This window comes from Falco peregrinus, chromosome 12 (assembly GCF_023634155.1).
Source record: "Falco peregrinus isolate bFalPer1 chromosome 12, bFalPer1.pri, whole genome shotgun sequence".
In the NCBI taxonomy this organism is placed as follows: Eukaryota; Metazoa; Chordata; class Aves; order Falconiformes; family Falconidae; genus Falco; species Falco peregrinus.
The window spans coordinates 18,829,906-18,842,660 of record NC_073732.1 but is presented as its reverse complement, the minus strand read 5'-3'; the positions used below and the strand labels follow the sequence as shown (position 1 = coordinate 18,842,660).

Below are 12,755 nucleotides of genomic sequence, written 5' to 3'. Positions count from 1 at the left end.
GTTTGTTTTCCAGAGCCCTTGCATTTCTGTTCTTGCCTGACCTATTTTAAAAACGATTCACTGTAGCTCATGTTCTAATAAAGCATGGTCTTTTTTAGCTTTTAAAAGCCTTTTAAAACCTGGATGATGTTGCCACAGAAGGCCAACAAAGCTGAGAGCAGCTTTGAGAGGAGCGCAGCTGTCACTCCCATGTTCCATGCCAACTCTCTCAGCTTTGGCTGCATGGTGCCTCCTCCATCAGGCTGCTGAGCTGCATTGCTCCAGGGCTGCTCATCTTAAGGAGTGTCTTGGAGACATCCACCATATCCTTCATTCCTCCCTCTTCTCTATTTATTGCTTCTGCATTATTGCTCGTGGTTTGCTCAGGCTCTATTTTTAGGACAGACGAGAAGGATTCACACCCTTTCTGTCCTCTGTGTCATGGATGCTAGTCAGCCTGCTGGTGTCAGCGCACGGCGCTGTTGCTCCCATATCATCAACCGCTCTCTGATGGCCAAGGTTAGTTGCTTTTACCTTGTAAAGTTGATTGTACTTTGGGGAGCGATTTCTTCCCCCATTTAATGGGCAGCTGTTCTGCTGGGTCACACAGCAGTGTGTAGGTCAGTCTCTCTCACACACCTTTTATATCACACTTAAAAATTTATATCCTGCTAGACAGAACATTGGAGAATGATTGGAGTTGGCCTGGGTAACCAGTCAAGGAGGGGGACTCACTGACTTGGCTAGGCCACACTGTCTTTTCCTGCAAATAAACTGCAAGTTCAGTTTTGTTTACAAACATGGAAAGGTGTCAGGCTTTAGCACAGTGGTTTTATCAGATATGGAACTCTTTGCTTTGTCCTTCATCACCCTGCCCTCCCCTCATTGCTGAGCTCTGTCTCTGTGACTCCCCAGAGCAGCATCATGCAACTGTTCAATCATACAGCAGAAGATCTGCATATAAAGGAAAATATAGAAAATGTAGATGCAAAGTTGAAGATTTTGGGTTCATGCAGCTCTTGGAGAGGCTCAGAGCCTTATGATACTATAAGTCAACTGTTTCCACTGAAATCTGCAAGGACACCCTGAAACCAGAGGAGTTACCTGGTGAAGGTGGCTTCACAACTCTTTGTCTCTGGAGTAGCTCATGTCAGCAGGTGTGAGAGGTGATGTCCTTATGGATAAAATTGAGACCAAACTATAAAAAGAAAAGAGAAAAAAATTATGTCTCTGTTCTGAAGGCATTTGGAAAGAGAAAGCTATAATAATTATACAAGTAACTATAAATGACAATTAAAACAGCATATGTAGGTCAACTTGGTTTTTTTCCAAAATCAGGTGGAAATAAAAGGTTTTCTCTAAGAGTTTTAACTTTGTAAAACATGATTTTTCTGAATTTAACATGTAAAATGTTTTCCTGTTCTCAGATCTTTACTCAACAGAGGAGCAAACGTTTTCTCAGAGGTAAGAGGTTAAGAAAAGTAGATCACTGCTTAGTGCAGAGACCTTTTAAAATACACCTTGGCCTAGGAGTCCTTTTTTTACCTAGTGATAATAAAAAAAAAGAATTCTGAGGAAAGGGGAAAGGTAAAAAAACCAAGGCAATTCCAGGAAGAGAGCCTTAGAATTAGAGAGAATTTAATTTTTTTCCAGTATCAGCTAGAAGGCAGGTAAAGCAGCAAGGAGACATGAAGACTAAGCAAATCTTCAGTAGCTCAAATTATTTCTCTTCTAGCTGTTTGCTTTTTGAACTTACTTAGAATGGACCAGTGTCAGCTTTCGCCTGTTGTCGACTACAAAATGTGATCATAAATGTCATGATTTGGCAGTGTGGGAAGTTGTGACTGCAATGGAACAGGAGGAACACATCATATCAGATGCCCTGTTGAGGAGAAGGGAGAGTGGTTGCACAGCTGTACTTGGACATCAGGACGTACATTCAGCCCCAAGATTTTTGAACTGGCTGTAAATGACCTTGCTCGGGCAGCAGGAGCCGGTCAAACCCAGCTGTGCAGGGAGCTTGCCCTGGTTTTCAGTGGAGCCATTAGCCCAGGCAGGATTTTGCCTTTTTGCAGTGAGCTTTTTCCTGACATCGAAGTTAACTCTTGCAAAGCCAGCGTGGATGTCTCTACTCTGTGCTGTGCTGCATCTGCAGGGAAAAAGTGGACCTTTCCCAGCTGTGATAAGTATTCCCCTTTAACAGGGACAGAAATGGGGCTCCTAACAAAGAATAAGAGAAAGGCAGGGCAAGAAATAAAGTGGAGTTGTATAAAACAAATTTCCACACAGTTCTTGCCCTTGTTTCTTGAGCCTTAACAAACATATTCCAGTGTCTGTACAGCATCAGAAGTGCAACTTAAAGTGAAGGCTTCTGCACTGTCTCATTCCTTGAAAAATTTGCCAGTGACTATTGAGATGAGATGAAAATTTCAGCATCTAGAACCTGGCAGATTTGCTCCATGTATCCTTAAAGTTTATACACAAAGCACATATAAGTAATAAAGAATAAAGGTTCTGTATTTCAGTAGTATAAAGAGGACCAAGGAAAGTGCTGGTTTCTTAAAACGGTGTACATCAGGAAGGCTCTCTGGCAGATGGATAATTTAATGCCTTTTTTGATTTGGTTGTCAATGAAAATGGCAATGGTGATCCAGAGGCAAACACATTTAACACCGCTGATGTTCATGGAGGATTTCTGTCTACATTAGGAAGAAGAGGTTAGAAAATAACTAGATAAATGTGATGTTTTCAGATTGGCTGGGCTGATTCATACCAGGGCATTTAGGGAACAGTATCAACCTCAGAGCTATTAGCAATTATCGGTGAGAACCTGTGGGGGATGGGAAAAGGTCAAACATTTGCTTGTCTTCAGCAGGTAAGAGAAGTTGCAGTGTTATAAATCAGTCAGCCTCATTGCACTTCTTGAAATACCTTGGAAAAATAATCAAATTGTAAGCACTAGGAGGAAAACAGAAAGAGCCAGTGCTCACCAAATAATGTCAGTTACTTAGGTTTGTTTGATGACATAGCTAGAGGTCTTGTTTCAGGAGAGAGGTTGCTATTGTAATTTACCACTCTTTAATGTGGCTTTGACACAATCTCAGAAACTCTAGGGTAATGTGGGGTATCTGAAGCATTGCAAAATTTAATGGAAAACTCAGGAAATACGTATGAATAGTAACATATCAAGCTGGAAAGATGCACTGAATGGGATTCAGTCCTGATCTAGTGCTATTCCATATTTAATCAAGGACCTTGATAGTTAGTATAAACACCAAGCCTGGATATAAGGTCTAGTTTCTTGATGCTATCAGATCCCAAACTGATGCCTGCAGCAAGGTGAGAAACAAGTATTCCCAAACTTGTCATTGTTTACAGAAACTTAAACGCAGGACCATTTTATTTGGATTTATGACCTTTGTGGAAGCATGCAGGCCATCATAACATGGATACTTCTCCTTATCAGTTTTAATGTCAGACAGCCAGAGAGCTTAGGATGACCCTATTCCAACATCTCTGGTTCTTTCCTCCTTCCTTTCTTCCTGGAGTGACAGTTTTCTCTTGGATTTCTTTTTTTTTTATCATTATGGTTCCTACAAAGCAGTAAGTTGCAGCAGAAAAATACATTTTAGTTTTGCAGTGACTCAAAATGCCTCTAAAAGCCAGAGCATTCAAACTCGAGTTTGATGTCCTGAGCTAAAACATTTTCCTTTAGGCTTTTTTGAATAAAAGTTTTAGTGAGAAACCCAGGAAGTTTTCATTAAGAATTTTCTGAGAGGGGTTACTTGAAACTGTCTTTATCCATTGAGATCATCAGCCTGAAAGAATCTGAAATAACTAGATTAATTTGAAACAATATTTCAGCTGAGTTTTGCGTATCTTTTTTTCTTAGTGAAAAGCTTATGAATTTGCCCTCCTATCTGTGAAGAAATCTCAGCCCCCAGCCTGTGCTATTTTTAGCCAACACTCCAGAAACTATTTATTTGCTGTCCTGCAGTGAGTGATTCTAATGTTGAAGGAATAACAATAATAACATTGCAGTCCTTTCCCTGAATAGTTCATTCAGTAGAGATACAGCAGATGAAACAGAGGATGAGCTAATAATATAATTCTGTTTCGGGTTCAGCTGGTGATATGATGATATTCTACAAGGAATGCATTTTAAGGAGCATTACAGAGAAAATGAAAATTTTTGGACTGTTTTGTATAATAATCTTTTTGAAATAACTTTTTTGAATACTTTAAATAAGTTTATTCCAATGATGCAGTCACATGAGCATAGGTTCTGACTCGTAAATTTTAAGACTATTATTGAGCAATGGGACCTGCAGGCAGAGATACGCAGGATTTCAGGCTTGCTACTCTGACGCTGTTGTGGCATTGGCCTGAGTCATGGCAGAAAAGGACACATCTCTGCAGGAGTTCACTGTTTAGGTATCTAGTCCTAATGCATGTATTTGGTCTGATGCTGTAGTTAAGGGAAGTTGTCTTTGCGCAGCCTTCAGCTTGCTTAAGAAGAACATCAACAGCTGCTAGAAAGAATGCCGGGTAGTTCAGCATAGATCAAGTATGAATTGTACAGCACAAAATTATCCCATTTTAATATTTCAGCAGTGCATCCTCCGAGGAACCAGGCAGAGGGCAGCAAAGGTCTCTTTGAAAGGGCTGTGCCTGCATTGCTGTCACTAGCCTAGCAAGGGCCAGCTTGAAACAAACCAGTTTCACCACGCTGTCCTGGAGTTCATTACATGTTCATTTGCAATCAGTATGAGACTGGTTCAGGATGAGGTTCAAATGCTACAATACAATGTCCTTAATAGATTTCTTGAACATTTTGATAAAACACAGTATCTTTGGGGTTTCTTGATTACTAAGTACATGGATATTATTCACTCTGACCATGCTCTTCTGTCCTCTGAAAAAGATGAGGTCTATAATTTTCTCTGTACTTACAGTCTCTCCCACATAAGGGAATGCAGTGTACTGAGGAAGCTCCCAATAAATTACCGTGTGTCTCATATTAACCCTCATTTTCTCTAGGTGAGATAGTGGCCCAGATGTTGGAAAAACAAAGTAATTATACAATTTGAAATGTAGGAATTGCATCTATGAGGCTTAGAAGCAGAGCATTTGTTCCATTTACCCTGCCTCTCTCCTTTCCTTGCTAAGTACTGCCAAAAGAAAAAACTTTCCTATAATTAAAAAAAACCCAACACCAAACACCCAAAAAGCTTAAACCCCAAACGAAATAGAAAATATTGAATAGAATAATTCCAGCTGTTGTTCATCAGTTTTAGCTTGTTCTTGGTTTTTATCCAGCTTTTCAGATGAGTTTTTGTAGTACGGAAGTCAGGACTGAAAATTACTTGTCTCTTACGATGTGTTTGACAGGATGCTTAACACAGAGCTAACCAAAATGATTCTCCTTGAACAACACCATCATTTGATCAGAGAAAGCCATGTGCTCCATGAATCTGAACAGTAGAAAATGTCTCAACAGATCAACCCATAATGCTTAATGAACAAAGATAGAGGACTTTCCATCCTTCCCTTTCTGAAAGGTGTGTTGAGCACTGACTCCTTTAGGGGGTTACACTGTAAGTGTAGATGTTGGAAAGATGATTTCCATGTTAAAAACAGGTCACAGGGAGTGTAATCTATTGTTACTGTTAAACCTTTTCTCATGTCTGTCTGTCTGTAGCTCCCTGTGTTGCTCCCCATTGGCACCTACTTGATTGCACCACACACCTGCTTTGTTATGTGCACGTAGCGGGATTTTCAGGCTTTAGGAAATTCTGGTTTTAAGATTGTTCATGGTTTTAAGTTAGTCTCTTTGTAGACTTGCATTGTGAGGCATGCTAAAATTTCATTGCTGTTTGATCACACACCGTATAATTTACAGGATCTCCATTGGCAGGATGGATGTTGCTATTGGCAAAGGTTGCCCTCAGTTTCTCTACATCCTTATCATCCAGTGGTATATTCAGATTTATTGCATCACCAAAATTTGCACAGAACCAAATACTGCATGACTGTATGTATCCATAGCATTTCCTGTGGCACCCTCATTGTATTGTCTGAATGCTGCGCAAAAGATAACAACTAAATCTTCACAGCTCCGGGTACCATCACCCTGATTTTGCTAATGGGGAAACAGTCCTCGTAGCCTCTATGCCAACATTGACAAATGGTCTTAAGCACTTCACTGGAGAAGCTTAGGGCCTAAGTTTTTCAGCAGCTTAGCATGTGTTTGCATTTGTGTATGAAAATATTAAAAGAAGAGAAAATTAAATATTTGTATTCCAAGCACACCTGCAGTGGCTGTAAGCTATGAGGACATTACGCTTCCCCAGACCTGAGCTTTGCTGGCTACAGACAGACTTGCGTTTAGTGACCGTGTGATTGTCAGTGGGCTACACCTGCAAGTAGGGACTGACCTGCCCAGCAGTACCTGGGCATTCAGGGTGAGAAACCAGCTTTCAAAAGTGGTTTTCTGTTGGCTTGGCCAGAAGATTTTCTTGCTATTCTGTCTTTTCATGACAGCACCAGCATTCAGCATGAGAGAGATGAAGCCTGAGACAACAGACAAAGCTTTCTGCAGTCTGAATTTATTCACAGAGCAGGGGCTGCCAGGCACAGTGCTGTGGATAACACATCACATAATTACAGACCTTACGCACACTAAGTCTGAACTGAGCTTTACCATGGGAGAAGATATTTGGTTTTGGTTATTGCTGTCCACCTTTTCATTGTACTTGAAAAGAAATTCAAACTGACATATAGACTCTTTCAATTAGCTTGAAATTAAAATATACTAGGATGCTACAGCCCTACCTGTGCAACTAGTACTGTTTGCTTTAATACAATTATACTGGGACCTATAGTACAGGGGACATAAAACTTTATTACAGTGCTCAGCTGACAAGTATTTATTTCTTGCTATTTCAGCCCTGTGATCTACCATTTCTATGATATTGTTCAACCACCACTTGAAGTGCAGTTTTTGAAAGCCTGAATTAAAAAACAAAACAGGATAAAAAACTTTTCAGTGCTTTTAAAAAATTTTAGACCATTGTTTTGAACAGTTAGAAGTTAATTCTGTTTATAAAAGCAGTTTCATTTTTGTTTCCAATTGTAGATGAGATTTTCTGAATATAAGGCATGTTTTTCAAAATCCAGTGTTTGTACTATCCATCTGTGATTCCAGTTCTCATTTGGTCATGCAGTTCTCTCTCTTTGCATTCATAAACTAAATACCCTAAGGATCTCTGGAGGTAAACCACAAATTCATTAAAAGCAGTTTGTTGCAAATATGTCATACAATTGTGACCACATTGTTTAGAAAATTTTGCCTTAAAACAGATCAGACGGCATATTTGAGGAGTAATGTTTGCTGTGCTGGAGAAATTTGCTTGTGACAGAATTAATGACATTCTCTTCAGCCTGGAACATGTTATTAAAATGGATGAGGAAAAGATGAGTGGTAAAAGAAGGGTATGGGTGATGCATGTATGTAACAGGGTTAAATCTCTGTAGGAAGGACTAGTAGAAAAAAAGTTTGGCCTTCACGTTGCTGCAGGCATATTTTTTTAATACAGACAAGTGGAGAAAACCAGCTATGAAATATGGACAAACACCATTCTCTGGCCTTGCTTTGTGTTTGCTAATTGTACAGTTTCTGGAGTTATGATACGCACTTTTACAAATAGAAACTTTCATGTTGTTTTGTCTCCTGGTTTCAGAAAAAACAAAGCAGTCGGTGTGATCTCCTCGTGAAGGTGGACAGAAATTACCAAGTGCAGTAGCATAAGGAATTACCCCACTGTTTGTATAAATATTTAATAGGGGAGAGGACATACTCATTAGTAACAAAGCCTGTGAGGTTCATAGGTCAGTGAAGAGATCTCGTTCTTCCTAATTATTCATGGATTATTTTTTTTCTAACTTGTGTTTTCCAGGACCTGATCCAGTTCAAGCTGATTGTAAATCTGCAGAGTATCTTCACTTTGGAGACGCTGCAGTAACTGAAGTTTGAGCTGAGGGGAGACACCCAGCTACAAGCTGCCATGTGAGCTGTGCCTGTTTCTGGAAAGTCACAGCAAATGGAAAGGGTGAGATCACTTTGACATAGGAAATGCCCGGAAATACTCAACTGTCCTGTGTGCTTGTCCCTGTTGTTTCCAGCACTCCTGTGTAAATGTTAACAGTCTCTTTAACTGGAGAAGCACATGAGCAGCAGAGAGCTACTTTGTGCATGTGGCTGTCCTGACAGGAAGGAGTGCCATGAAAAACAAGAAAAATGAAAGTGAGGGCAAATACCTGAGGCAAAAGGAAAAGGTCTGAGAAAGGCATTTGAAGGTTTCACAGACGTTTTGAGGAGGGGTAGCTTTTCACAGATCTTTCAGTATGTATCCTGAGAATCTCTGCAAGCTGAGTGGATTTTCCAGTCGGTGAAATGGTTTATAAGATGTTCTGAAGAAAAATCTTTCCTGAAGCAAATAAACCTGGAAGAAGTTGCTTTTCCTGCTACCTACTTTTCTGCAATTGTACAATAGTTCTTCAGCCTCTGAAGAACTCTTCTCCTCTGTCCCAGTTCCAGGACTGCAACCTTGTGCTGTCCCTTGCATGTTCAACATCCCCACTCTCTGCCATAAATCCTCATTCCATCTGTCACACAAAACTGGAGGCTGCAGGGTTGCTGACAGGGATGATATATAAAAGTGATGGATGTTTAGGATGATACATATTGTTTCCTGTGGTAGAACATGGCTTTTCTGATGTGTGTGAGAAACATTGAAGCCTCTCTCAGCAGTATTAATGCAATAAAATTTCTTGCAGCATATTATCTATAGGAGGAGCAACACCTTTGACCTCAAGTGGTATTTCTCAATCCCTTCTAACTCAACACCCACCAAACATTTTTTGGGAAAAAGGATCTTCCTGGACATTGCTACTGTAATGCACAAGCAGTAACATAATAATTGGAACAACAAAAATTATGTCAATTTTTTCCCTTTTTTTTTTCTTGCTTAAGTTTGGGGATGTATGCATGTACTGCAGTTACTCCATGTGCAAACGATTGAGAAACTTGTGTCTAAAGAACTGTATTTTCTTTGCCAGCACCAACTGCTAATCTCTTGCATATTAATTTGTTATATAGTATCAATGGCTGCCACCCAGCTTACCCTTTGATCCGTAAGTAATTGTCAAATGCTGAAAGCTGCTGAGTGTGCTTGCCATCTTTCTTGAAAGTCCCACTAGCAGAGTTGCTATAGGTGTTGGAAGTTATTTCCTGAGGGCAGGCACTGAATGGCAAAGCCATAAGCAGCATTGTCTGAGGGCTTTCTTCCATAGGAGATTCGGATAAACGTGGAGAGGCATTGATTAGATGTGACCCTCCCTCCTTCAGGGAATTTGCAGAAAAGCAACAAACCACCAGCACAGAGGCGAGATGCTGGGAGAGAGGGCAGATTAATAGGGCTTGTTGGGACACAGTCCTGGCTGAGCTCAACTGAGAAGGGAATTTCTTGCCACACACAGTGTGTAAACACTCAATCCCCCTGTTCTTGTCATACTAGCACCTTGCAGTGCAAGTCCCCATCATTTAACTCTCCTTGGAATCAAGAAGAAGCAGCTTCCCTGAACAGGGAAGAAAGGCAGGCGTCGGACTTCTGGGCACTGCACTTTATACATGGCTAATTGTCACATTGCTGCTTCAGCAAAACAGATGTCCTCTGTTAGCAGCCTAATGCAATTAGTACAGTACTTCAAAAGGTTAGTCCCTGCTACCATGCTGGAGATTTAGGAGTGTGTGTATATGATGGAGGGTTATTAAGCTTCTGAGCTAATGCCTGATTTCCCCCCACCCCCCCTTAAGATATATAAAATCAAATGAAGAAAAGTCACCTAAATCTTTCTCCAGAGTATTTCTGGAGGCTTATTTAGGTTGCTAAGTCAACCTCTCAAACCTGAAATATTATTAAAAATAGCCCTGCTTGAGGAAAAAGCCTGTGAGAAATGATGGTGTACTTGAGACTCTGAACTGCCAGTCACAATGTCAGGTTTGGTCAGAGGGTGTTACCTTCTCATGGTTATGAGCCATCCTGACCCCCTGTAATGCCCATGTGGCTGCTTCTATCTAGGTCTTCCCTTGCTCTCTACCTCCTGTTGCTTTACTTCTGTTTTCCACAACCTAATTAAAGACTGGGGAGTTGTATATACCTGACTGCAAAGCATTTGGGAAGTGTAAGGCAGAGATAGGTAATGGGATTGGTACAGCTTTGCTTATACTAATCTGGGATAATGTATTGCTGTAACTTGAGTGTAGTAATTAGAATACATTATTGAGTTGTGCTGATTCTGCCTCTCATGTTTTGCATTTAAATTCCTACCATGTAAAATCAGGGGTATTAATACTTGCCTGACTAACAAATCTGCACCATTACACATTTTAAGTATCAATAATCCTATAGTGCTATGTAATTTCTTGCCTTCATATGTAGGAATAGGTATCTTTGCCTTGATAGATGTAAATTGTAGTTGTTAATGATAAAGCACCCTGACATACTTGACAGTGTGAACTAAAGAAGGGAAATCATTGCTTATTTTTAGTATTTTATAGAGCACATTGGAGTTATAGGTCAGTGCTTATATCCTGGGGGTTTTGTTGTGGGGTTTTTTTGGTTGTTTTTGTTTGGGTTTTTTTTTTTTTGTTAAGGCTGGTTTAGAAGAATACACATTGCAAACTCCCAAATGTACTCATTTTGAACATATGAATTGTTTACAGCCAAAGACAGGGTGAGGGTCACACTGGTCTTGCAATCTTCATTTATTAGCTTGTTTGTTCACTTTTGTACGTCATTGCAACCTTCTCAGCTTTTCTTTGTCTCCAAGTCTTACCCTATTTTAAAAGCTGCTTCTTGTTTTGCAACCACTGGTGCATACACCTGTATCCCTTTAAAATTGTATTTCTTCTCCATGGGCTTATTCCTTTTGAGCTTTCTCTTGCACATGGCTTTTCTGGAAGCTGTGGGTTTTCTAATGCTTTTGTTTTGGGTCAGAAGGCCACATTCCTGCCTATGTTGTTCTGGGCATGTATCTGCCAAGCTTACTACCTGCAGTCTGGTGAAGAACATGCCAAGAGTGAAATGCTCATCTACAGTGTTACCTGCTGGGTAAGCTGGACATAACCTTCCTAAGTAAAGCAAGATCTTTCTCAAATATCATTGTCATTTTTTGTGCTGCGAAGATGTAGCTATGTCAAGTGAGTCCCTAGGGCTGGTTCCTTCAGTTGAGAATGACTTTCTCTGCAATATGTCTATTCTGAACACAACGATAGATTGCCCAGGTCATTTCAGACTGCTGGGACCTAAGCGGGGGTGGAATACCATCCTCAGAGCCATCCTCTTGTGTTTGGGGCTGTTCTGAGGTCAATGCCTTTGTCCTGGAGGGTGCCCATTGTTGTGCTTCAGAGTTTGTCTGTCCCTTACTATGTCTGGATGTGCTTATGATCTCTTGGTCAGGTATGCTGAGGTATGTGTCTTCCAAATCCTCTTTTGCTCTGTCACTCAATGAGATTAATCCTTGGCCTGATGTGGCTGAGGCAGGTTTGGTGCCAAGACTTCTGCACTTCTCAGTGCAGAGCTTCAGGAGACTGCATCTAACTCTTGCTCTTCCCACTTTCTTTGGGACAAACTACTTGGTGTATTTGTACTTGACTGCACTGCAACTGACTCAATGGCTGCCACCTCTGTCAATGATCTGGCTTCTGGAGTTTCACTGTTCTCTCAATCTTGAGTTTTGCAAGCTTTATAAACAACATTTTTAGATTTTCTGAAATTAATGGTTTAAGGTAAATGAGAACCGTGTTAAGTAATGTAACTTCAATACTATTGCTTTATCAACCAGATTTGTAATATTTTCAAATAAAGAAAACAAGTAACTTTATCTAATCTGTTTTATGATAGAGATTGTTTTCTTTATGAAATTTTAAGACTGTAGAATGCATACCTTTTGGTAGGTAATGCTTTCTTTGTTCTTAGGGTCAAAACATGGGCAGTCAGCTACTGTTCTTGCTTTAACTTTGTCTCGTTCAGTTCCTTTACCCCATGTACAATGATACCCTAGAGGTTTTTAACTTGTGAGTTTTGCTAATTGTTGTGAACTTTTAAGTGCCTTCATTTTGGTACCTAAATATGACTTCTTCCTTGTACTGTTGTCTTTTCTTTATACTGTCAACAAAAAATATTTTTATCTGTGGTCAGTACGAGCTTTCAACATTTCTCAAGCCATTCACTCTTTTTCATTCACTCTAGAATTGCATCTCTCCTGGATTTTAACTTCAGTGTATCTTTTGTGACAAGCTATTATGAAACACACTTTTGGGTGCTTAATTTCTGTTAGACTTTGTGGGAGTCTCTTGCTGAGCTTGTTTGTTTAGCTTGACTTCAAAGTGCTCTGTCATCAGTGTCTTGTCATCATGCTTTTCCTTACTCTTGGCAGTCAGTAGTGCTGTGAAGAAACTCGCTAGCAGCATCTGCACAGTGTCTGTTGTCCTACAAAAAGGTTTTTACCATAAGAATGCTGATTTCAGCCTCTCTTGTAAAAACAGAGATCTGTTTTTCTGTCAGGCTTTAGAATTTATTCTCTACCATCGTCTTTACTCATCCTTTCCTATTGATTTTCTTAACCCTTTGGGGAATTTTGTTTGCATCCTTAGCCTTGTTATGCAGAAATTATGGACATGATCTCCAGTACTTCATGTTTTTCTGCATCTT

General features: G+C 40.1%; 1 protein-coding gene across 1 annotated transcript in view; it reads right to left on the bottom strand.

Moving 5' to 3' along the window:
• Positions 1-12,755, bottom strand: part of LOC101917686 (cytochrome P450 2J2-like) — a 119,762-nt gene that overhangs the window by 68,762 nt on the left and 38,245 nt on the right. The window contains exon 5 of the mRNA XM_027787240.2: positions 1,084-1,177. The gene's annotated coding sequence lies outside the window, so the exon portion shown is untranslated. The remainder of the gene's footprint in view (positions 1-1,083; positions 1,178-12,755) is intronic.